This window comes from Ixodes scapularis, unplaced genomic scaffold, assembly GCF_016920785.2.
Source record: "Ixodes scapularis isolate PalLabHiFi unplaced genomic scaffold, ASM1692078v2 PGA_scaffold37__5_contigs__length_485616, whole genome shotgun sequence".
NCBI lineage: Eukaryota > Metazoa > Arthropoda > Arachnida > Ixodida > Ixodidae > Ixodes > Ixodes scapularis.
Window position 1 is genome coordinate 212,677 of NW_024609865.1, and position 23,062 is coordinate 235,738.

General features: G+C 45.6%; 1 non-coding gene across 1 annotated transcript; it reads left to right on the forward strand.

Annotated features, from left to right (window-relative positions):
• Positions 1–1,358: 1,358 nt before the first annotated feature.
• Trnas-gga lies at positions 1,359–1,431 on the forward strand. The gene has a single exon. It is a non-coding gene; the product is annotated as a tRNA-Ser (tRNA).
• Positions 1,432–23,062: the final 21,631 nt, after the last annotated feature.

The following is a 23,062-nucleotide window of genomic DNA, read 5'->3' on the forward strand; positions in this document are numbered from 1 at the left end:
CGCCACCAGTCTAACACCAACAAGGGTGAAGCTTGCAATCTAAGGTTATGATTATAATGCAATTAAATGCAAAGGTGCAAGCGAGCTGGACAAGAATGACGAAAATAATCCCTGGAGAAGGGGGACAAGAGGGACAAACACAAATCTCCGAACGCAGCTAGGTGACTGGTGCGCGACCAAAAAAATCCGCCTGGTCCGGGTATCGAACCCGGGACCTCTCCATTACAGGTGGAGCGCTCTACCAATTGAGCTAACCAGGGGTTAGACATCAGTAGAGCAAACGGGTTGTATCAGCCGCCACCAGTCTAACACCAACAAGGGTGAAGCTTGCAATCTAAGGTTATGATTATAATGCAATTAAATGCAAAGGTGCAAGCGAGCTGGACAAGAATGACGAAAATAATCCCTGGAGAAGGGGGACAAGAGGGACAAACACAAATCTCCGAACGCAGCTAGGTGACTGGTGCGCGACCAAAAAAATCCGCCTGGTCCGGGTATCGAACCCGGGACCTCTCCATTACAGGTGGAGCGCTCTACCAATTGAGCTAACCAGGGGTTAGACATCAGTAGAGCAAACGGGTTGTATCAGCCGCCACCAGTCTAACACCAACAAGGGTGAAGCTTGCAATCTAAGGTTATGATTATAATGCAATTAAATGCAAAGGTGCAAGCGAGCTGGACAAGAATGACGAAAATAATCCCTGGAGAAGGGAGACAAGAGGGACAAACACAAATCTCCAAACGCAGCTAGGTGACTGGTGCGCGACCGAAAAAATCCGCCTGGTCCGGGTATCGAACCCGGGACCTCTCCATTTATTTATTTATTTACAATAACCTCAAGGCCGTGAGGCGTTAGAGAGGGGAGTTTGTATTTCAATATTGCAGAATCACTTCGCGAAATGCGGCGGAGTCCTCGATGGCTGCAATGTCACCGGGAAGGCCGTTCCAGTCCAGAATTGCGTCGGGAAAAGGGCGTTTTGATGTGCTGTGGAAAAACATCGCGGCCGGGCTATTTGGTAGAGGGCTCCAGTGGAGCTTTACCAACTGAGCTAACCAGGGGTTAGACGTCAGTAGAGCAAACAGGTTTTATCAACGCGGGACGAAGGACAAACAACAAATCTCCAAACACAGCTAAGTGACTGGAAACGAAAAAAAGCGCCGAAAGAACCCGCCTGGTCCGGGTATCGAACCCGGGACCTCTCCATTTCCAGGGGAGCGCTCTACCAACTTGTCCAGCTCACTTGCACCTTTGCATTTAATTGCATTATAATCATAACCTTCAAATGCAAGCCTTTCACCCTTCTTGGTGTTAGACTGGTGGCAGCTGATAAAACCGGTTTGCTCTACTGACGTCTAACCCCTGGTTAGCTCAGTTGGTAGAGCGCTCCATTGGAAATGGAGAGGTCCCGGGTTTAATCCCCGGACCAGGCGGATTTTTTCGGTCGCGCACCAGTCACCTAGCTGTGTTTGGAGATTTATGTTTGTCTTTTGTCCCTCTTGTTCCCCTTCTCCAGGGATTGTAATCGACATTTCACTCGCCCGTTTTTGTGCGCGTGCGCTCGTCGTATGTTTCGGGTGTGATCGTCGTTCGCCGGGAACCTTCTGTCGTTCGCCATGACTGCATCCCCGCGTTCTGCGAGAAAGTGAACTCGCGTACCTCGTTTAAAAGTGTGTCGGGGTCCGTTTCCATTCAAGCGGCACCGCAGCCGACGCTACGGTTAGGTGTAGCCAGTCAGACACCACCAAAATTGCTTCGTCACGGCGCTCGTTTTCCTCGGGGATTTTCTATTACCCGCCACACAGGAGAAAGCACGGGATCGAGCATTTATTCTGCGTGATTGGTTTAGGCGGTTCTATGGAACGCATAAAGCCGATCAGCGTCGTTATGCACATTTTAGGTCGCTCGACTCGCTCTATCGGATCGCTAGGTCGACTGCGGTCGAACTCGACGCGAAACGAGAAGGCCGCATTCGTTGTCGAAACCGAATTGGTTGCCGGAGCGCGCGGGGCGTGGGAGTGATACATCAGCCCGTCTCGGTTTATTCGTCGGTCCGTTCGTTTCACCGTAATACACGCTGCCGCTGACCATGACGGATTGCGAGGTAGCGCAACTTTTTTTTTTCCGACGTGCCGTTCATCAATCTCGCCTACGGAACTGTCAATCACCGCCCGTAAGCGCGCCAACGCGACGCCGTGTCCGTAGCCGTCGTTCGCAACTGCGGCGCGGCCACACCTCCACGTGTTGGCGGTTTGAACGGGCGTCGGTCCTTTCGACGTTTACGGTGGAGTTTGGTGTGTGCAGATACTAGACGGCAGCTACTAAGCCAATGGCTTCGAGCGAACAGTTATATCGAAACAAAACAACTTTAACGCACGAAGTCGCTTGAGCCGCTGTCCCGCTGCTCATAGATCGTAGAAAGATACGGTCTTTGCTGCAAACGAGATGAAAGAATTGTCCGCGGACACGCGTCAAGCACTTTCGAAGCATACCCGTGTTTACAAAAAGGCCAGCATACAGAGGCAAAGTCCAACGTGGAGAGACCTCACTATAAGCTGTGCGTCTACTTCCACGCACAACACTCGGAGAGCCAATCACCGCAACTTACGGAGGCAGCTCAGCGAATGACGATGCCGAAACTTATGTTTAGACCAAGAAATTCAGTCTGAGTTGTGACATTAAGCAATGCAAGCGTGACGTTTTGCATTGCTTAATGTCACAACTCAGACTGCGTTTTTGGTCTAAGTAGTTGCTCCGTAAGTTGTGCTGATTGGCTCTCCGAGTGTTGTGCGTGAAAGTAGACGCACGTACTTTTTTTAGAGTGTGCGCAGATTCGTTGCTCATGCGCATGCGCGTGTTGCCGCGTGGCAAGGAGGATGGGGGGCGGAGGGACGCTGCGAAGCTTGGAGACGCTCGCGTCTTGCGCCTCCACCTCGCAGCCCGCGTGGCAAACGCGGCCCATAAACCGGGTGGCCGTCATTCGAGCAGCTGGAAGCACTCTCAAATGTAGGCACTCTAGTGCACCGCGGCAATTCGAGACGAGTGCATGCTCAGGCGAGGAAAGGACGCACAAAAACGCACCAAGGAGCGTTGTATGTTTGCGTTGCGTGTCTCACGCTGCGCGTGCGCGGGAACCCAAACTACGTGTTGTATTGGCGCGTGGCGACGACGCTCGTGCGCAGCCTGCAGTATACGCGAGGCTAACGCAAACCCACAGCGACTGCGTTTTCTCCTACTCGCATTACCTACACTGAACGCGAGTCCAACCCTATAAGTATAGTGCTCGTGTTCAATCTCTGCCCCCCGTTGGCCTCCTGTAGGCGACGTCAGCACTACGGCCTTGTTGTCTGGGTATTGGCTTACTTCGAGCTGGGACTGTGATTTTCAAAGGCCTGCCTGGAAACTGATTCGTTACTTTGCCTCGAACATACCTCGGAGATCTTCGCGATATTGAATAATCTGTTTCAGAGGGACGTTACCCGAGCAATATAAAATGTGTTTAAACTTTTAAGGATACAGCTTGTACCAAATAGTAGTTCTAACATTTTACCATCTACACCACCGAAAAACAAAAACTAAAGAGTAAAAAAAAAAGAACACGTTAGCACAATTTGTTTTGCGTGTACAAAACAACGTACTAGATGTGTATAAAATTTCAACAACTATTCTAGATGACTAGGCTAGGGATCCTCTAAAATTTCCTGGCCTGGTAAGCGGGGTTGTTTTTTCTCTTCTGGATTTTTTAAACATTATTATAGCAAATACGTGCTCTCTTACTAATTTTACATCAGTCCGTGCGTACAGGAATTGTTTAATCGTTTATGTCATCGTCCTTTATCCTTTGGCTGATTAAGTTTTGTGTTATTTTTAATTCTTTCTCAAGAAAAAGAGCTGCTGGTGTCTCAGGCCAAGTCCACAAGCACCGTTTTGAGAGATGCCGCTAACGTTTTTTGAACCCGAGGTTCAAGCATTGAACCAATGTGTTCAAAATAATCGAAGGAAATAAAGATTTTCTCATTTACTAAAATAAATTTTAAAAAAGCCAAAAAAATTGGCGATGTCGGTACTTTTGGATATTTTTCACTAAGAAAGTGGGCAATCTTTTCAACTTTCGAACTTAGCATGCTATGATATTCGACGATTTTCGAAATTTTCAGTCAGAGAAGTTGAAGAGGTTGACGAACTTGGAAATTCTGATCTTTTGAAGTGCGAGAACGTATTGGAAGCGTCGGACAAAACAGTGACGCCAAGGTGCTGCTTCAGCGGAAGCACTTCTCATAGACATCCTGTAAAGCGGTCGAACTCACTTTCTACTGAACGCCAGCTTGCCTGAGCACAGCGCCATAGAAAACGCTCGGGTCCACAGTCGGCGCTAGCGTTTTTTACACAGGACCTATACTCGTATTCGCCTCAAAAACCACTGTAAAAAAAAAAAAAAAAAAAGTCTGGCTGCTCGCGGAATCTTACTAATTTTAACCTTCGTGTGTTCAATTAAGGTAGACGTGTGTGTTTCTATTATCTTTACGTTATTTTATCGAGATGTACCAGTTTCAAACGTCAAAAGCATCGTTCCTCATTCCTCGGGAACAGAGTCTCGTAGGAACTACTTCGCGCACCGCATGAATACTGCGCCAACCTTCCTATTTTGTTTATGTGACAACGAGTACAACCCTCCATGCGTTGGTGAAACGAGCAGGGATCATCTTATCTCAGTACGTCTACTCAATCCGCCAGCTAACGAAGAGCAACCTGATTATAAGAGGAGCGAAAAATACTTCACATGAATCTAGATTTTCTCAATTACTGGCACTGCTGAACATCGTCGCGTTGTGATTTGCGGATTATCGAACGTAAAGCGCCTCCAGGCATATCCCAGCGCAGATAAAGGAAAAACTTGGTGCGCGTTGTCGTTGTTGCCGCTTTCAAGAGCGGGAGACACGATTGAATCAGAGCTTTGCAGCAACTCCCTCGGGTCGAATGACGTGAGAGCCAAGCGTTGTTCTTCTCCCACAGAAAGCAGCGCTGGGCACAAATGCGTTTTTGAATTTAAAGGGGCCAAATCTCTACTCGAAAATAAAACGCTGCGGGCGCATTAAAAAAAAAAATCGAAGCGGGCCGGCGCGTTAGTATGTGACGTAACCCGGATGTTGTCGTTGGCGACTCCGCCAGCCATCCGCCGAAGTGAAACGGTGCGGCCCCCTCTAGGCGTCGCACGCTCCCAGTAGCGATCTTCCAAGCTCGGGCTGACGAACAACGTACATGGTGAAGTTTACGGCAATGATCCGGAACAGTGTAGTTGCATGTCAGCTGAGGCAGAGGTCAGCCGTGCCGTATATAGTGTGTCACCTCTAATCCAACCTCGAAGGCTTTCGTGGAAGTTCTGCCAAGAGCTACACGCGTGAGGTCCTTCGACTTAGACAGCGAAAACAAAAAGTGTAATAACTGGTGAAGAGTTGACAAGTATACTGCCATACTCAGGCGAAAAAGTAGTGGGACGTTGGAGCCGTCCGGCTTTTCGAAGACACGCAGTTCATGTTCGCCGTATCCCGGTCACGAGCGATGTTCATGCGGCGTATACCACGCAGCAGGCGGCAAAGAAGGGCCTTATACCTATAGGACGGGGAATGGTGGCTTTGGAACGCGATGCGCGCTCTCAAAGACGGTGCACGGGCAAAGTCAATACCACCTGAGAGAAAAGTGCTTTGTCTTTTCCACCGTTGGACAAAATACTTGATAAAAGTATTTAAGTCAAGTTACTAATTACGTGCTTCATAAAGTATTTAAAATACTACTCAAGTTACTCTCACTCTGTAAAGTATCTTGAGTAGAGTACAAATACTTAGAAATGTAACTCAATTCCTTTTGCAGATATTTCCGCATTGCGCAATTTGAATCGACGTCAGTGACAACAACAATTATACAGTTGCGCAAATCTGGTTTACCAGAATGGTTTATTTGCGCGCAACAACACAAAACGAAAAAAAAGAAGGAAAAAAAACAACATCGCAGGGCTATTTTATGCAGCTCAACTACAAGGAGCAGTATATTGTCACGAATGACAAATGATGAGGCGGCGAATAACTGAAGAAACTAAACGTTTAATGGGGCAAACTTGTGCCCAAAACATCATAGACAAAGGCTAGCGTTGCAGGCGTCGATGTCGGCGAAAAAGCAGGATCAAGCGCTGGGACAAGATTAACTCCGGACCAAAATAAAAAAAAATAATAAAAATTGTCTTCCTTTGTATGTTTATACAGCCTTGATGTTAGTACGCCTTAACAGGTGACCGGTAGCTTTTTAGCCAGCGCAGTACAATCGCTAACCTGGGGTTTTTAACGTGCATCACGCAGTAATGATTACATGAACGCGTGCCGGTACGAAAGTCATCTAGATCGAAACGGGCGAAGGCGGTGGGTATCGAACCAAGGAGGTTCCCACCGCAAGCTTTCGCTACCGCCACGCAAAGCACCTTTTGTACCCGCGCGGGTTTCTGGAACATTCGGCGTAGAACGTTCGGCGCGTAGAGCATTCGTAACTCGATCAGACGACAAGGTTCTCGAACTTACGAGAAGGTCAAGTTAAAAGAATAAATAAAAGAGGAGTCCGCTCCCTGGAATCGAACCCGGAAGCTCCGCGCGAGAGCCAAGCGCGGTAACCATTCGTCCTCGCGCTCGCGCGGTAAAGCGCGTGGCAATATCACGGATACATGTTACAAAACAATTCTTGGACAGAAATAAAGAGGTCGTTTTAGCTATAGTGACATCGCTGAATATCACGTCCTGCGACGCACCTTAGACGCATCGTTTAACTACAATCCATATTCCCTATATGTGGAGTTCACTATAAACGAACTTAAAATATGGAAATGAGCGAATGGATAACGAAGAGAACCCACATAATAACCACGGCAGTGGTCGCACCTTCTTCAAGTAGGTTGGGTTCAGAAAGGCACTCAACGTTGGGGGGCGCTTTGTTGGGAATTTGAGAGGTCATCCAGTTTTTAGTTCGTTTCCTGTCCTGTTCTTTGCTTATCAATGTTCCCTTACAGACAATGTTCGCGAGTGCAGTAAGTGATGGACTGAAGACAAAAAGAAAGCCTAGAGGTTTTGCCGTAGGAAAATCAAATATACAAGCAAAACAAAAACATTTTTTTCTGTCCACCTTTTTTTTTTCTTATTTTCTTTACCATTAAGTCTGCATTGTTGTCGTAAATCATTTCTCGGTCTGCGTAGCGCCTCATTGTGGCAATCCTAAATTCCGTAAGACCACCCCTTTTGTTTGAGGATTTTTCGGGGGAAACTCTAGGAAACAAAAGGCGCCTTTGAGAAGGCAAGGGGAAAACCTTCATTGTACGAACTTTTAGCTGAAATATGAGTCACAATCGGCAAAAAAGCGATGTTTTTTTTTTCAAGAGCTCAACCACAGTCACCGTGGCTAATCGGAGCTAGCAACGGGATTTGGTTGCTCGAAAGAATGTTCACGTTTGCAAGTGCCACGCCCACGCCACTTCACACTGAAAAACTCGGAAAATGGCTGAATGTGAAAAATGCATTTGAGATAAGGAGTACAAGATACTCAAAATGTAATTAAGATCGATCCAGGCACGTAGCCAGGGGGGGGGGGGGGCATGAGGCCCCCCCCCCCCCCCCCGAAATCTTCCATTCTGCTGGGCATGAGGCCCCCCCCCCCCCCCCCCCCCCCCCCCCCCCCCGAAACAAAATCCTGGCTACGTGCCTGGATCGATCAAAAGTTTTTGCAAGATACCAAGATACTTCAAAAAGTATTTAAAATACAGTATCTTGAGTAGAGTAGTCCAGATAGGCACAAGTCTGGTCTTTTCCCCCCAAACGGTCAGCATCGCCGCCAGTGTGTCCCGCAGTGTCTCAAAACAAGCGCGATTCCAGCGCACGTATTTATTAACTCAGATTAGCTGCATCGCCTCGGAGACATTATTGCAGGGAGAGGTTATCAAAAAACATTTTAGATGAAAATACAGAGGGCAACACATTGTCATTAAGCATGTTCCATTCTAATGAAGTTCGAATGAAAAATTATCTACAACAAGAGTTTGTAGTTGCATTCCTGTATTGATGGTCACCTCTTTCTGACATGTAGAAAGGACATCGGGTGACATTTTCTTTATTCGTGCAAATTTTATCATTATATAAACATTAAAAAGGTTTTCATCTTAATTTTTTCTGTCTGCATGAGAGCAGTTGCCAGTGTAACTGCTCTTTCATAGCCGTGACGCTTCCTTTGAATGTATAATTATTCAAGACAAATCTGACGCAGCAACTTTGTACTCGTTGGAATTGGTCCGCTAGTCTTAGTTTGGGGGTCCCAAGCTATGCATCTATATTTCCAAAACTGAACGAACAAAATAAAAAAATAAAGTTTCCTTCAGTTCTTGTGAGCAATGACGGAAATTACGACCTCAAAATCCTAACATGCTGTTTGCCTTATTCGTTATAAAATTAATATGACTATTCTATAGTAAGTCACTGGAAAAAATAACACCGAGATAACGGATGGCATCTGTTTTATCAAGTTGTTGATATGCAATGGCATAGCCCATACTTTCTCTATATTGCTTTTTTTTTTTCGGAAATCTAATGTAAGATTTTTCTTGTGATATCGGCTTAAGGCCACCAAACGATGAAAACGCCGCCGCTCCCGTGGTTCTTGTGCTGCAGGGGACCATCCTTGACTCGCGCTATAATCTCACTAAATATGGAGTTTTTCGTAGACCGCTTTTCCTCCTACGCTAAGCCCTCCGCAACGAAAAAGCCACTACTGCGCTTGCGCGCCCATGGCCTTGACTGTAGAGTTTCGGATATCGTAACTTGTTGCGGAGAGCGTTGCGGGGCAGCAAAAACGATCTACGAAAACTCCCTAATAAGTATACTCATAGGGTAGCGGCATCGTGGGAGCCGCCATTTTGATTCTTAGTGCAGAGCAGGCGCCATTGGCGATCCTTACGACTCAAAAATCCGACTCCCTGATACTTTAGGCCCGGTGCCAGGAAACCCAGGCGATATCGGGTTGCTTTCGGCGCGGACTGTTTTCACCTTTCCGGAGGATCGAAACCTTTTTCTACGACATCAAATAACGCAATTGAGATAACCATAAACAGTGACTTTAAGCGCCGAGGTGGCTAAAAGATCGTTACTCCGAAGCGTTGCGTATCTATAGCGGCCCTGTCTCACCCGTGACTTCATCACAATATATGCTGGTGTTCGTTCCTTCTTGTTCTGGCCCCCCCCCCCCCCCCCCCCCCGGAACCTCCGGAATGTTCTATTTTGCTGGGGCCTCCTCTCCCCCCTCCCCCTCATACAGCATTTTGTCATGGGCGGGTTTTTCCGCAACGAACACTATCAAGATTTCTGGTCTTAGCAGCCTTTGTTTGTAAGCTTGTTTCTGAGCATGCGCTATGAACAGCGCACTCAAATATGGCGTCCTGCGAATACTTCCTTACCGCGTAATCGTTACCGCGTATGATGCAAGACCCTAGGCTAGCAGTGGTGGTGCGCTGGCAAAATTTCTCATCCACAGCGGAAACAGCAGACGTTTATTGGAGTTGACTGTCTCCCCGCGGTGTAGCCTTACTCTGCGGTGCAATATTAATTGAGTCGTGTTTTGACAGCTTATTCTGCAGCAGTTCGTGCGGACAACTTTTATCCGCGTGCATAAGGTGTGCAGACAAACACGCGCAAGCACAATGGGGGCCGGCCAAGTTCGATGAACGCAAACGGACGCGCCACAAACAAACAAACAGACAAAGCGAACGGACGGGGAAAACTGTCCCGCGAAACGGCGAAGACAAACGGCTTCGCCCTGCAACGGCCACGTCCACGACTGGGCGGACCGCCGAACAAAACGCAAAAGTAGCCTTTCGCGTGCCGTGCTGTCGTGAGACCTTTTCACGCTCTCCTTCGTTTTTAGCATTGTCGCTTATATGTTGTTCTTTTTTTTTCTTTTGAAAGAGCAAGACAGGAGCCGCGCGCCGCCCGCGACCTCAAAAGCGAAGATCTCGACAGGTTACGATGAAAGCGGGAGCTCCGTTTAATACTCCGCTTGAACGGACCACAACGTTCCGATGCCATGTATGTGTCATGTGACCTTCGGAGCGAAGCACGTGACAGGTCTCAGCAGGAACGAGTGCAGACGATACGTTGTCACGTGCCTCGAGCCGAAACTCTGATTGGCTCGCTGGCGGTGCAAGCCATAGCTGTTTGCCGACTTATGCGGTGAGTCCACTCAAAGAGCCACCGCCGTCGCGTTATCATTCCAACTGCGGTTGCGTCACCGTAAGTAAAAAGAAAAGAAATGAAAGAGCATTGACCGTATGAATTGGGAATAAATGTTTGTTAGGAGTTGTTTGTTTAACGTTGGTGAAAAAGGTTAGGAAAGAAAAACGCCCAATTTTTTCCATCGTTGGTCTTTTTCCTTCTTTCTATTAGGGGTGTTCTTTTTCTGGTTAGGACGTGCGAGGGATCGTTGCGCGACGCAGCGCGTGCGGCAAAGAAGTAAGTGTTTCAAAGTGTTCGAGCGACAATTTCAGTGACTGACAACCTTCCAGCTTACAATGCAGCTATGACTTTCTCGTAAACACCGACCAATAAAAAAAAAACACACACACAAAGAAAACAAACAACGGGGCGTGGTTTTTTAGGTTAACGCTTTGGGATTCGTACACTTCAGCTTTTTTTATCGGCGAAGGCCGCAAGCTGATTGGATGCTGAGCGATCATCAGACGCTCGCGATTCGTTTCGCCGCAGTAACTCATCCAAATTATATCGATAAGACACACAGATTTACTTTGCTTTTGTCCGAATACGGCGAGCAAGTGTTCCGAAATGCGGCGCATCGGAACACGAGGAGGAACAGGCCAATCACAGGACAACGTAGAGAACCCGCCGAAAACGCTCGGGGACGAGGCAGCCAAGGACGCGCCATCATTGGTTGAGGTAGGGGGTAAAGGGAAGCGAGTGAGTTCGTTTGGGAGGTAACCAAACGCACGAGGTGCGCGGGGAGCGGGCCAGCTTGCACGCCGTATATTATCGACGCTATTTGCAGTCGCTACTTTCTCCGACTGTGCCATTGTTAGAGTACTCGATAAAAACAAAAACTGTGCCAGTATTGTTTCCACGACAAAGTCTCGAACAACAACCGCAACACACTTCAACGTCATAAACTGTTCTAAAAATAATAATCTTTTTTTGTTGTTGTTGTCGTTTTTTGAGTAAGCCTTTGCGCATGCGTACGCGTACACTTTACCTCTTGGCACTGTGGCTCAACTTTCTTACTTAATTGCCGACTCCAACTTTCTACACTTGCTTTCACACCTGTGGCGCTCCAGCCAGGCGCTACGGCGAGTTATTTTATTCTTGTATAAAGCCTCGGCAGGCTCCGAGAGCGAAATAGCTGTTTTAGTAACGAAGCGAGACTGTGGATGTCGGCCATTGGTAGTGCCTTACGGTTCGGAAGTCGCATTACGATAAGACCGCAGAAGACTCGCACATGCACGGTCCTCATCGGAGGGCTCATCGTACCAATGTGCAAAAACGGTTCCCCAAAACGGGGCACACAAAGCAATGAAAACCGACACAGCGGCCCCATGGCAATATGTTCTCGCGTTTGTCGGCATGTCGGGCTGCCCTTGATCTGTAGCTCGCGAACAAACCCCAGAAGGCGCTAATTACTTGCTTTTCAGCAGAAACTGTAACCTGCTAGTGGCCCGTTCACACACTTGCGTGTTACTCTGACCGACTGAGAAATGACCAGTTTTTAAGCGTCTTGCGACGGCGTAGAACCTACTCTGTAGCAGCGCATCCGGTCCTAAGCCGTCGCAAGAGGCTTAAAAATCGGTCTTGTCTCAGTCGGTCCCACTCAGTTGCAAGTGAGTGAACGGGTTTTAACGCGCACTCCGTTTTTTTTTAATTTTATTTATTGTTTTTTTTTTATATTAAAGAATAACGATTTTCGAATGCCCGCGATTTCGGTTTTGTATTCGAGTCTAACGCGCAGACATTTTTTATGTCTTTTTTTTTTAATAGTGCATGTCAGAATCTGGTAGGCACGCTAAATTCAATTCAATTCAATTCAATTTATTTACTCCCATAATACAAGATGGGCGAGAGAGGCAGGAAGAAAAGCTGGAGAGCAGCTTGACGAAGCCCCTGCCCCCTACAGGCAGGTGGGTCAGCGGGACATCATTACATTATTTGAAACAGAAAAAAAGGACATTTATGCACCACACCGTGAATTATCTTATTAGTTGAATAACATTTCACGCAATGTATCTTTATTTAAATTTTTGATGCAGACACATTGTTCTTTGAAAACATCCATCCCTTACAAAAAATTAAACGAGTTTCAATTGAAAGTCAATCTATTGAATAGAAACTCAATTGATACTCATTGATGATTTTTGTAAGGGATTGCTGTTGGAAGTGTGTGCTCAATCATCGGAAGTCCGTAATTACTTCGTGGACGTGGTACTCTCAAGGATCCGGCGCTACGAATATTATATGCAAAATTATATGCAAACAAAACGGGACAGACAGCTAGTTACTTTAGAAATTTGCGTAATGGATGATTAGGAAATTTAAGTGATGCCACGTACATTGTTGCTAGCTTACATTTAAAATATTCTTTGATTTTTATTGCTTTATGTTTACAGAAAAGAGGTTCAGTATGTGCACAATACGAATCATTTGTTACGATGCGTATTGCTTTTTTCTGCAGAACAAAAAAAATCAATTTATTAAGTAGCTAGTGCTTGTCGTAGTCCCCAAACTATTTGGCAGTATGAAATACGAGAATTAAATAATGTATTGCAAATTAGACGTTTTACACGGTATGATAATATATAGAGATGCTTATATAAGACACCTATGATATTTGAGAGTTTGAGAGTAATATTTTGAACATGCGGATTCCCATAACATATGTTCGTAAAAAATCACGCCGAATGTTTTAACATTAATTACAACCTCAGAGGAATTCATCCTTAATTTTGTGGTGGTGTTACGCAATGTACCTTTCGGTTCGAAGATAATTGCATTTGTTTAACTTTCGTTTACTTTTAGAGAATTGGAAACAGTCCACCAACTAAGTTTTTCTAGGCATATATTTGCATCGGTAATTAAACTATTAATGTTCGTTTTTTCCTGAAAAAAATATGCTGGTATCATTTGCATAAATGACAAGTGAGACATCATTCGTGATACTAACTACTTCATTTATAAATAGTTAAATAGCCATGGCCCCAAGACACTACCTTGAGGTACTCCTGTCCCAACGGCTTTCAGCAATAAAGAATATCCGTTCATTTCAGCACTTTGCTGCCGGAAGCTCAAGTACCTTCCTATTAAAGCCAAGAAATGCCCTCCAATTTTATAAAGTTATAGTTTTTCTAACAAAATTTTATAACTCAGCCGATCCAAGGCTTTAGAAAAATCAATAAATATTCCTCAAGTTAAGCCCTTGTTTTCAATATTGTTTAAGATAATTTATTTTTGCTGTAACAGAGCCAGTTTTCGATAGAGCGTCCTTTCTGAAAACCATACTGAGAATCCATAAGTAGAATATGTTCTTCACAAAAATTATAAAGCCTGACATGAATAACTTCCTCTAAGCCCTTGAAAAAACAGGCAATATTGAAATCGGTCTGTAGTTGAACATTATTTTTGTCCCAGGACTTGTATAAAACAGGCACCTTTGCAATCTGCCTACCTTTAGGAAAAACACCAGTCGAGAGCGACAAATTAAAGATGTATGTGAGACAAGGCAAAATAATGTCAAGCACGTATTTTATCGGCTGCACCTGCATTCCATTGAAATCGGTACATTTAAATGCCGAGCTTACCTCGCTCTCGTCCGTAAAAAACAGAAAACACTTCTGCAAAATTCCTGGAGTTAAACACGGGGAGCCGCTTGTTGCGGAGGGAGAATAAATTTGTAAAATAATCATTAAATTTATTTGCTAGCTCAACTCCAATCAACCTATTCCCTCGTATTATAAGTTCTCTTAGAAAGTTATCGTCTAATAAAATAATAACTTTTTTCCAAATTACTTCACTTCTATTTTCACTATGAAACTTTCTGTAATGATGAACATTTCGCTTTCCTTGGCATGCTGGTTATTTCGTTTCGACACTTTTTAAACTTTTGAAACGCGTCTAGGTCTCTAGTGCTCAAAAAACGCGCATAGGGCTTGTTTTTTTTAGGTATCGTTCTTAATATATCTTTAGTAACCTATGGTTTTTTAGACTTTTTAGATGTAGTTATTTTTTTTAGACTTAAAATATTCTTTATATATCGGACCAAATTGACTGATAAAGCCATCGAACGCTTCATCAGCCGAGTTCTTTGAGAGCACCACATTCCAGGTTTTAGATGCCACGCAGTGCCTGAACATTTCAAGCGTTTGAACGTTAACGACCCGAGAATAATATATGGTTTCTTAACAAGGGGCTTTCCCTAAATTATCTAAATCAGCAAGAAAATAAACTGGAAGGTGGTCACAAATATAAGAACACACTACACCAGCAGAGAGCCGAGTCCGAGTTTAAGACGTCCAGCAACTTTTCACTAAATGAAGTAACGCGAGTAGGACAAGTGCAAACGACTGAAACAAAGTAGAAAATTGAGTTTGAAGAGCAGAAACAGAACTCATATCGATATTAAAATCACCACCTAAAATTATTTTATAATTGTTGTCACCAACAAATTGAAATACAGTTTCAATAAAACTAAAGAAAGCACATAAATCACCACTTGGAGGTCTATACATTAATGCAAACATAATGTTACCATGCGTCACACATAGAGCTTCATAATCATCAGCCAATATAGAATAAATCTGTTATGAGATTGAATTGAATGTCTTTTTTTATGTACATAGCTACTCGAGCACCGCGCCGAAAGTTACGATTCAAAGAAAATATTTTCTAATTATTGAAGCAAAACATATCAGATTCTTGACTGTACCATGTCTTGCTTAGCATGATTACATTAAAATCAAATCCGAAATCATCAAAAAGGATACCAAGCTCATCACTTTTATTTCTTGCCGACCTGGCATTTAAGTGAAAAACAGAAAGTGGTTTATTTGTTTTATCATTGAGCAACAACAACAAATAACTTTGAAGAGAGACACTCAAAATAATGGTTTGCAGTACTCCGAATGTTGGATTCTTTGAACCCGTGCATTTAGTCAATAGAATATCTTCTAGACGTAACTTGAGAACGAACGCTCTGCATTTCACATAACCGCTAATTGTCATTTATGTTTCCGTCTAAACAGGCGCGGATGTCTGTATCTAATTTATTGTTAATCGTTAAGTGACAGGGTTGTGCACTACTATTTTGTGCCATTAAATGATCTGGAGGATTTTTCTCCTGCCAACAGGATAGTATGTACCATTGACTATTTACGATGACTTTATCCTGCAAATTTGTTTTAATCATAGGCCGCTAAGTGTCCTCGTCATTGAGAAAACATTGAACTCATTAACATTCTCTAGGGGGCGCTAGCCGCCACCCAGTTCAAAAAGTTCAACGTATTCTTTCATCTATCAACGCGTCAGTACTTTCGTCAGCCGCACTGATTGGCTGTCCGCTTAGACAGATTAGTTGATATGAAAAGCCTTCTGGTGTTTTCATGCGTCGTACTGGAGTAACCTACAGAAACAAAGATAACAAAAATACAACAGGGCAGTCTCGAGGTTCTGCTCATTAAGAGCAACCATGCATGTCATTAAATAAAGACGTTTTCTCTACTCACTCAACGTCGCCGTCTCATTTGCGCCCTTACATTTCTGTCGACGGACATGTGGAATCCAAATATTAATGAAGTACTTACAAAACCTATTTTTTCGCTTTGATGTAATGGCCTAATTTCCCGTTTACGCAGAGGACAGAGGATGGTTATATAGCTCAAGGCGGACAAGTACCAGCTAAAACAATATCTTATCGCTATACATTGTGCCCAACAAGAAAAGAGGCGGAAAGCGTGGCCTATTCATATTACGAAACAATATGAAGCAATATTATGAGTGACAAAACTACGGCCTTAAAGGCTTATGCAGTCATATCGCTTGCAATAACCGACTTGTAGAATGTCACGCAATAATCTAGGATGTCTACAAAGGATCATAAAAAGAACAAACCGGTAGCCAGTAGACAGCTATGAGTAAAGCATTCACATATCTTATTGCAAAGTCCTCATTGTCGTAAATATTTTTTTTTTTATTCAGATGGAATGTCATCCATAAGGCGACTCTTTTACTGCAGCCAATCAATGCCCGCGTAGAAGTCATTTCAAGATTAAGCCGTCTACAAACGCAGCCTGACTTACGGTATAACGAGTTAGGTTTTGGAGGAAATGTAAACTGCGTTTTTCTCGACACAACAATAAACTGTGCATTGCCGAACGCTTCTCCGCCCTATTGTAGTGTAGTTGGTGTAAGGAGCAAAAGTTTAAGGCCCTACCATAATCTACATAAACACTTAGAATCGATTTTTCTTTTTTTAATTTTCTATGAGAAAATGACGGTCAAGTATCTCCGCGATTGCGTGGAGATGAAAAGCGTATGTTACCGGTGTACGAGTCCCATTTTTTTCAGTGAAAACGTTTTGAAAGTTGTTTATAACTTCAGAACCAGAAAACGCTAAGTTCTGAAACTTTGGTGTTACATCCCAAGCCGTGTACACCGACTTAAGTATTTTACGTCACTACGCGGTGGTGCCGCTTCGTGCCCACTTTTATGTCTGAGGGTTTCGGCAAAGGTCGCCACGTGGGACGGGCATTCCTGTGTTGTTTCGAAAGAAACCAGACTAAAACCTGTCTTCTCGTCAAAACGAAACGACTGGGGCTGTACCGAAAGAATGGAGAAAGGTGTGAAGATCTGTTTTCATGTGTTTTCTGCCTGCTTGGTTCGTCCGAGAACATAGATAGGTGCCGTGAAAAGGAAAAACCAGACACCGTCAGACCAGGATTGCTTGTGGTGGAAGCACTTTGGGTTGAATTCCCGGACACTTGTGGTCGTCAGATTTGCTTGTTTTGTTCCATCGTGAACGCCGGAAAACCGCCAAGTTGTCCGAACCACCTGCGGATCACGCTCAGTGCGTCTTTGCGTTCAAACGTCCGTCTGATGGTTAAAACTCTCGTGTGGTCCCACAACTTCTTCAAACTGTTATCTACTCGGTCAAACGACAGCTGCCAGAGCACCAAACGTTGAGATAAGAAGCAAGTGGTGGCCTCAATAGCCTTCTAAGTTTGAAAGTTGCTTGGGGTAAATAGGCTCGGTGTAAACGGTAGATGCAACGAGATGTTGATCCTTGTTGCCAGTTGGCCATCACCGACTTGTTATGCCTGATTCACTCGGTCCGATTCTGCTCGCCATTCTCAGTATAGACGTCGAGCAGCGCAGCTCCCTTCCACGCTTTTGCAACCCGAGCGACGTCGCGACTGAAAATAGCGAGCAGAATCTCATCGTGCGAATCAGGCTTTAGCATTCATTCTCGCATCCGTTCACGCGGAATGAATCGCCGCACGTCTTTTTACTTACGCGAAGCTTTGCCGCTCAACGAGCCTCGTTAATTTCGCTCGGGACATTCAAATAATACGGCATTGTTAGGAAGACGTAAAATAAACAACTATAACGCAAAAAAGAGCTCGGGGATTCCCACCGACACCGACATCACATTCCAATTGTTTGTCGATGCGGGACGCGGCGCTTCTTGCCCACAGCCCATCGCGCATGCGCGGAGCCGGTGCCGTGCCGCTAAGGGCGCCGCGGTTCTTCTGTAAATATGAGGTTGAAAGCGGCAGGGCGTGCCTTTCGAACGCTCCGACCTACAGCAGCCACGCTCCATGTCTTCCTCCGAGCTTTGGATGCGCGCGCGCGTTGAGGTGAGCGAGAGGCCGAAGAAGTTGTCGAAGATATACGAAGCTCTGAAACTGATGCTCCTCGCCGCCGTTCTCACCTTATCACTGACCACACAAAAGAACCAGAGCTTGTGAGCCGTCCCTTCTTCCACCTTGTAAACCAATAACTCTTAGGTGGCGTCCACTCAGCGATTCGGCCCGAGCCCGACGGGTTGACTGGACCATAGCCTCCTCTATACTGACAAAGCCTGGCAGATCGCCACAACAAGCGGCCGCCGAAATGGAAAAGGTGGAGCGGCAGACAACGGATGAGAGGAGAGCCACGTGACTGGCGCTCCGCTGCGGCGAGACGCCGAAACACCCTTCTCCCGAGCGAACAAGTGTGTTTCGGGTCCTCGCCGCTGCAAAAGCTGTGCGCTGACGTCCAGGTTCCCCGAGAAATGGCGTTTTGATGCTCTGTGCTACCAGATCGTCGCGCTCCGAATCTGCGACCGGGCACTCTATGGTTCCGTCGTCGAACTCCCAGGCTACTGGACACTGTGCCTCGCCGAAAGCGGACGCAGCTCAGGTGCCTAATATCTGCCTGCGCTCAATCTCACTGCAAGGACGTCGAGTTCAGGGCCTATGATCCTTTTATACTCGTTCTCCCCTCAAAAACCCCAATAAAAAAAAAGTCGTTTTTTTTTTTTTTTGCGGAGCTTAACTAATTATTTTCATTGTGTAGAGAATCAAGGTATATGTAGGTGCACTTTAGACTTGGTATATGTTACCATATCAAGACGTACGACGTGTTTCAAACGCTAAAAGCATCGCTTCTTTCATCGACAACCAAATCTTGTAAAACCATATACTTCGCGCGGCGCACGAACAATGTGCAAAACTTCTCTCCAAACTCGTTATTTGCCGGGATCCCTATTCGCAGAATGCAATGATTGGCTGCTCGAAGTGCTTTGCGGGGAAAGTAGATGCCCCACATTTCTTAGTGTGTAGTGACTGACATCTTAGGTAAGGTTACGGGTGGCTCGTCCCGCGCATCTTATTACGGCAAGGAAGCCAGCGAGGTTCCAGCACTGGCCAATAACAACGCCGAAGAACGAACCACGAATTCGTAAGAACTTTAAGAAATAACTAAGAATCTTTTGCATGACCGTGTGTGCGGGGTTGTTTGAGAGAAATGTATAAAGCTTGTTTCTCTCGGAGTAAAAAATGGAGTTAGGCATAATCATCATAAATCATCATCATCATAATCATGAACTTAGGCATAATCGTATCGTAATAAACCACGTCCTGCGTTTCTTTGCGGAGCGGAAGTTTGTCTGCTTCTGGCACGGGGGGTTTGGATGATGTCAGAACACCGAGCTTTTATTAGCTGATTGTAAACAAATAGTGGGTAGACCTCGAGGCATCTAGCATCGAGGTCTACCCACTATCCTTTCGGTCAAAGCCAATCCGAACTCGGCGTCGTTCTGACGTCACCGCAACTCTCCGAATAGAGTTACACTCGAGCGGACGTTGGGCGTTCGTTTATGCTTTTGTTTATTTTTACTGCGAGAGAAACGAGTTTTGTACGTTTCTCTCAAACACCCCGCGTACACGGTCATGGAACAGATTCTTACTTATTTCTTAAACCCTTGCATTTAGATGGCGCAAAGAAATCGGTTTCTTACGAAGGAGGGCCCTAGAGGTACTGGGGGAGCCCTATACAGTGTTGGTATTAACGCGAATTAATTGGTCGCGAGAACAACGTTTATAAATATCGTTCTCCCGTTCGATGATTGCGCAGCAACCATGGGTTCTTTCTCAAAACACGTTTTCGCCGTTTCTTATTTCTTATTTATTCGGTGAATTTATTGTGACCACGAGATCAGCAGAGCGTCAATGCACAAACACTTGGTAGTTGTTTTGCCAAACGAATTAATAGTGATTTTAGTTATTGAATACATTATAGAATACTTACAGAGCGATAATAGCCTCGTTATCTGCACTGCAGTGTGTTGATAGACATCATCATCGACACTTGAATAGCTAAGCTAGTGCGTACCCAGAAGGTATTGAAACAAGTTATAGCCATGACTGGGTAAAACCGGCAGGGCGTCTCATACCTAGCATCCAGCCCGCGCTCCTTGCCTTCCATAGTGCTTTGGCTGCGCGTGCACACTCGAAGCTCACGAGACGGAGAACTATTATCGAAGGTAGAAAGCGAGCGCTAGGAGTGGAACAACTGAAAGACCTATACCTGTCGCTGACAACCTGTAGTAACTATAAGTTGCCCGGTGCGATGATCTTATGTAGGGCCTACCGCTACATCACAATTCACTTATTTTTTAACCCGAAACGCTAACGGACTGTTTACTACAAAGAAAGAAACAATAATAAAATAAACCGCGGATCTTTTTTTTTTATAACCGGCTTTTTTTTTATTAGCCGGTGTGACTTTAACCAGCTTTTTTAATAAGCGGGAAAGGCCGGCGTCACCGCCGTTCCACGAATCTCGACGATTCAAAGCGCGATTTTCGTAACCTTCGTGGTTGTTTGCTCTCGCACTGCAACCCGTTGCGGCGAACGGGACTCGCAGACCTCCGCATTAACGCGCAGGTCGAAAAATCGGGTCAAAGTGCTTCCCCCTCTCGGCACCTCCTTTCCAAAACGCGTTTCTAATGTCACGCACCGCAAAAAGTGGAAAAAGAAGTCTGGTAAGATGCGTTCTGCACAAAGCAATGTGGCACAGGATGACAGAACCGAGGACAAAGGTTAGAGCAGCACTGTTATAGTACGCAACGAAGAAACAAAAGCCAGCACGGTAAAGAGGGATACTCCGCTTGACGTTACGATGGACCGCAGCAGAGCCTACGAGCCATCCGGGCGAATCCAGCGCCGCGAACCTAATACGTAACTACGCACTCAGCGCAGCGCAGCGCACCTGCCGCGGGTCACGTGACACTCCCTAGTTATTCGATTGGCTTAGACTGGCTCGTAGGGTCCTCCGCGGTCCACGGGAAGGTGAAACGGAGAGAGTTTGGGAGAGAAAGAAAGTTCATCCCTTCGCGAAGATCGAAATCCCGACCTCCATCGCCCATGCGCAGAAGACGCCGAAGCCCGGAGCGAGTTCCGGGCATGCGCGGTGGGACCCTGTCTTTCCCACCCTCCCTTTCCAGGGGCCCCTGACGGCTTGCTCGACTCTCTCCAACTTGTCGGATAGCAACGCGTCTGGCGAAGCAAGACGGCTGCTGCTGGCTGCATTCGAGTCTGACGCCCCGTCCAGACAAAACCGTTTCTCGGCCTCTGCCCTCGTTGGCGACTGTGCACGTCGCTCAACTGGATTCTTTGCGTCGACGCCGAAATTGTCGTGAAAGGGGCGCGTTTTGGGGGTCGCTCTGCCGCTCCGTCATCGCCGTCAGAGAAGAGAGCAGCGAGAGGAAGCGGGCGTCCCTCTGCGAGAGCGGCGAAGCAGACGGCAGAAGAAACAACCGTTATATCAGAGCAGACGACGCGCCCGTTTGAATTTGCGACGCAGACGGATTACCCCTGCAGCATCTGAAGCACAAGAAACACGTAAGTTTGGGAACTTTTATTTTTCTTTTGATTCTACCTTTTGTTTAAAAAAAAAAATCAACACAAAAACTGCGCCTAAAAAAAAAAAGTACAGATGAAACGACAACCATGAAGCCAGATCGAAGAGGAGAAATCGGCATGAGCCTTCCAAACGCGCACGCGTATGCGACTTTTTTTTTTTTTTTTTGAAAAGGGGGGGGGGGGGGGGGGGGTGTTTTTTAGCAACGTTTAATCTATTCAGACTGATTATTATTTTTTTTTTTATCCTTGGTGTCTCGGAATTGGATTTTCTCATTTCCTTCGATTTAAGAGTGCCCGGAAGTGACGAAGCGGAAGTTATCAAAGCTAGGGCCACAAGTTAAGAGGTTGGAGCGAAAGGAGGGAGACTGCTTCGAGCGATTGTACTGCTGTCAGAATCAACGCTAATGAAATGAGCTGCGTCTAACGGAAGCGCACAGACCTCATTAGGACTCTGCCCGTTTGATACGATTCGACCTTTTTCGAGCCTAACTTTAGGTTAATTACTTCGTCGGTTTGGCATTCATAGCCGGAACATATTCAGGGTCACCCCTGATTGATGGGAATCCACGATGTGGAAATAATTCGGTTAGATATATAAATGTAACGAAACCAAATGTCATTAAATAAATGCTATCAAATTAATTTCACACTGCTGGGCACAAGATTCAGGTAGGTTCAAAAGAAGCATCCCTTTATAGGTAAGGAAAAAGGGAGGGGGAGTAGGGCTGGCATCGCACTATTCTCTTCTTTGGTAGCCAATACATCCTAATTTCAGTTTGAATGAAACAAAATTAAAGCAGAAGACAATCTCGGTTCCTATGAGATACTACGATTTGATCAAAACTAAGTCACAAAACAAAATGAGAAATTTTCAAGCTCAAGAAGTCTGATGGCGTCTTCAACATGAACATGCAGGCGGACAGTTGGACACCTAACACCCTCGAACCCGCAGCACGAAGAACACAAAAACGCTGGCGTATATAACCTCACGTCACAAACAGGCAACCAGCACAACTTGTCGACATGGACAAACATAGCCTTTATGCGCGCAATCTTCTGTAGTACCTGCCTACCTTTTGGTCGCAAACATGTTAGTTCGTCTCCAGTTGATGACATTGAAGAGTAATGGATGCCACTTACAATGCGTTCTTGGAATGTCCGTGAGAACGCTGTTTCTTAGACGTTGGTCTAGACTCTAGAAGGACCTACGGACAAACCTAGTAGTCGTAGACAACTTTGACAATTCTCCCATTCTGGTGCTCAAAGAAAAAAACTTGACATTTAATTGGGATCAACGTGTTTATGTGAGACTGTTATTCATCACTTCACCATGTCGATAAAGGTCGGGCTGTGCCTCAATCCCGACAGCGGGCTTCACGTCGCGAGAGGCAGACACTGCGGTGAAAGCAACTTCCGGGAATTGCGATTGCTCTTCCCTCTGTCTTTTTTCTCTCTCCTGCTCCCTACCCCGTGTTTGTAGCAGACGACGTCGTTTTAGCGTGGTTACGATTGCCGTAGTCGTTGTCGCTATTGCCGACTCCAGTAAACTGTAGGGGGCGAGCTGGTCGAACAAAATGACGGACAAGAGGGGATCG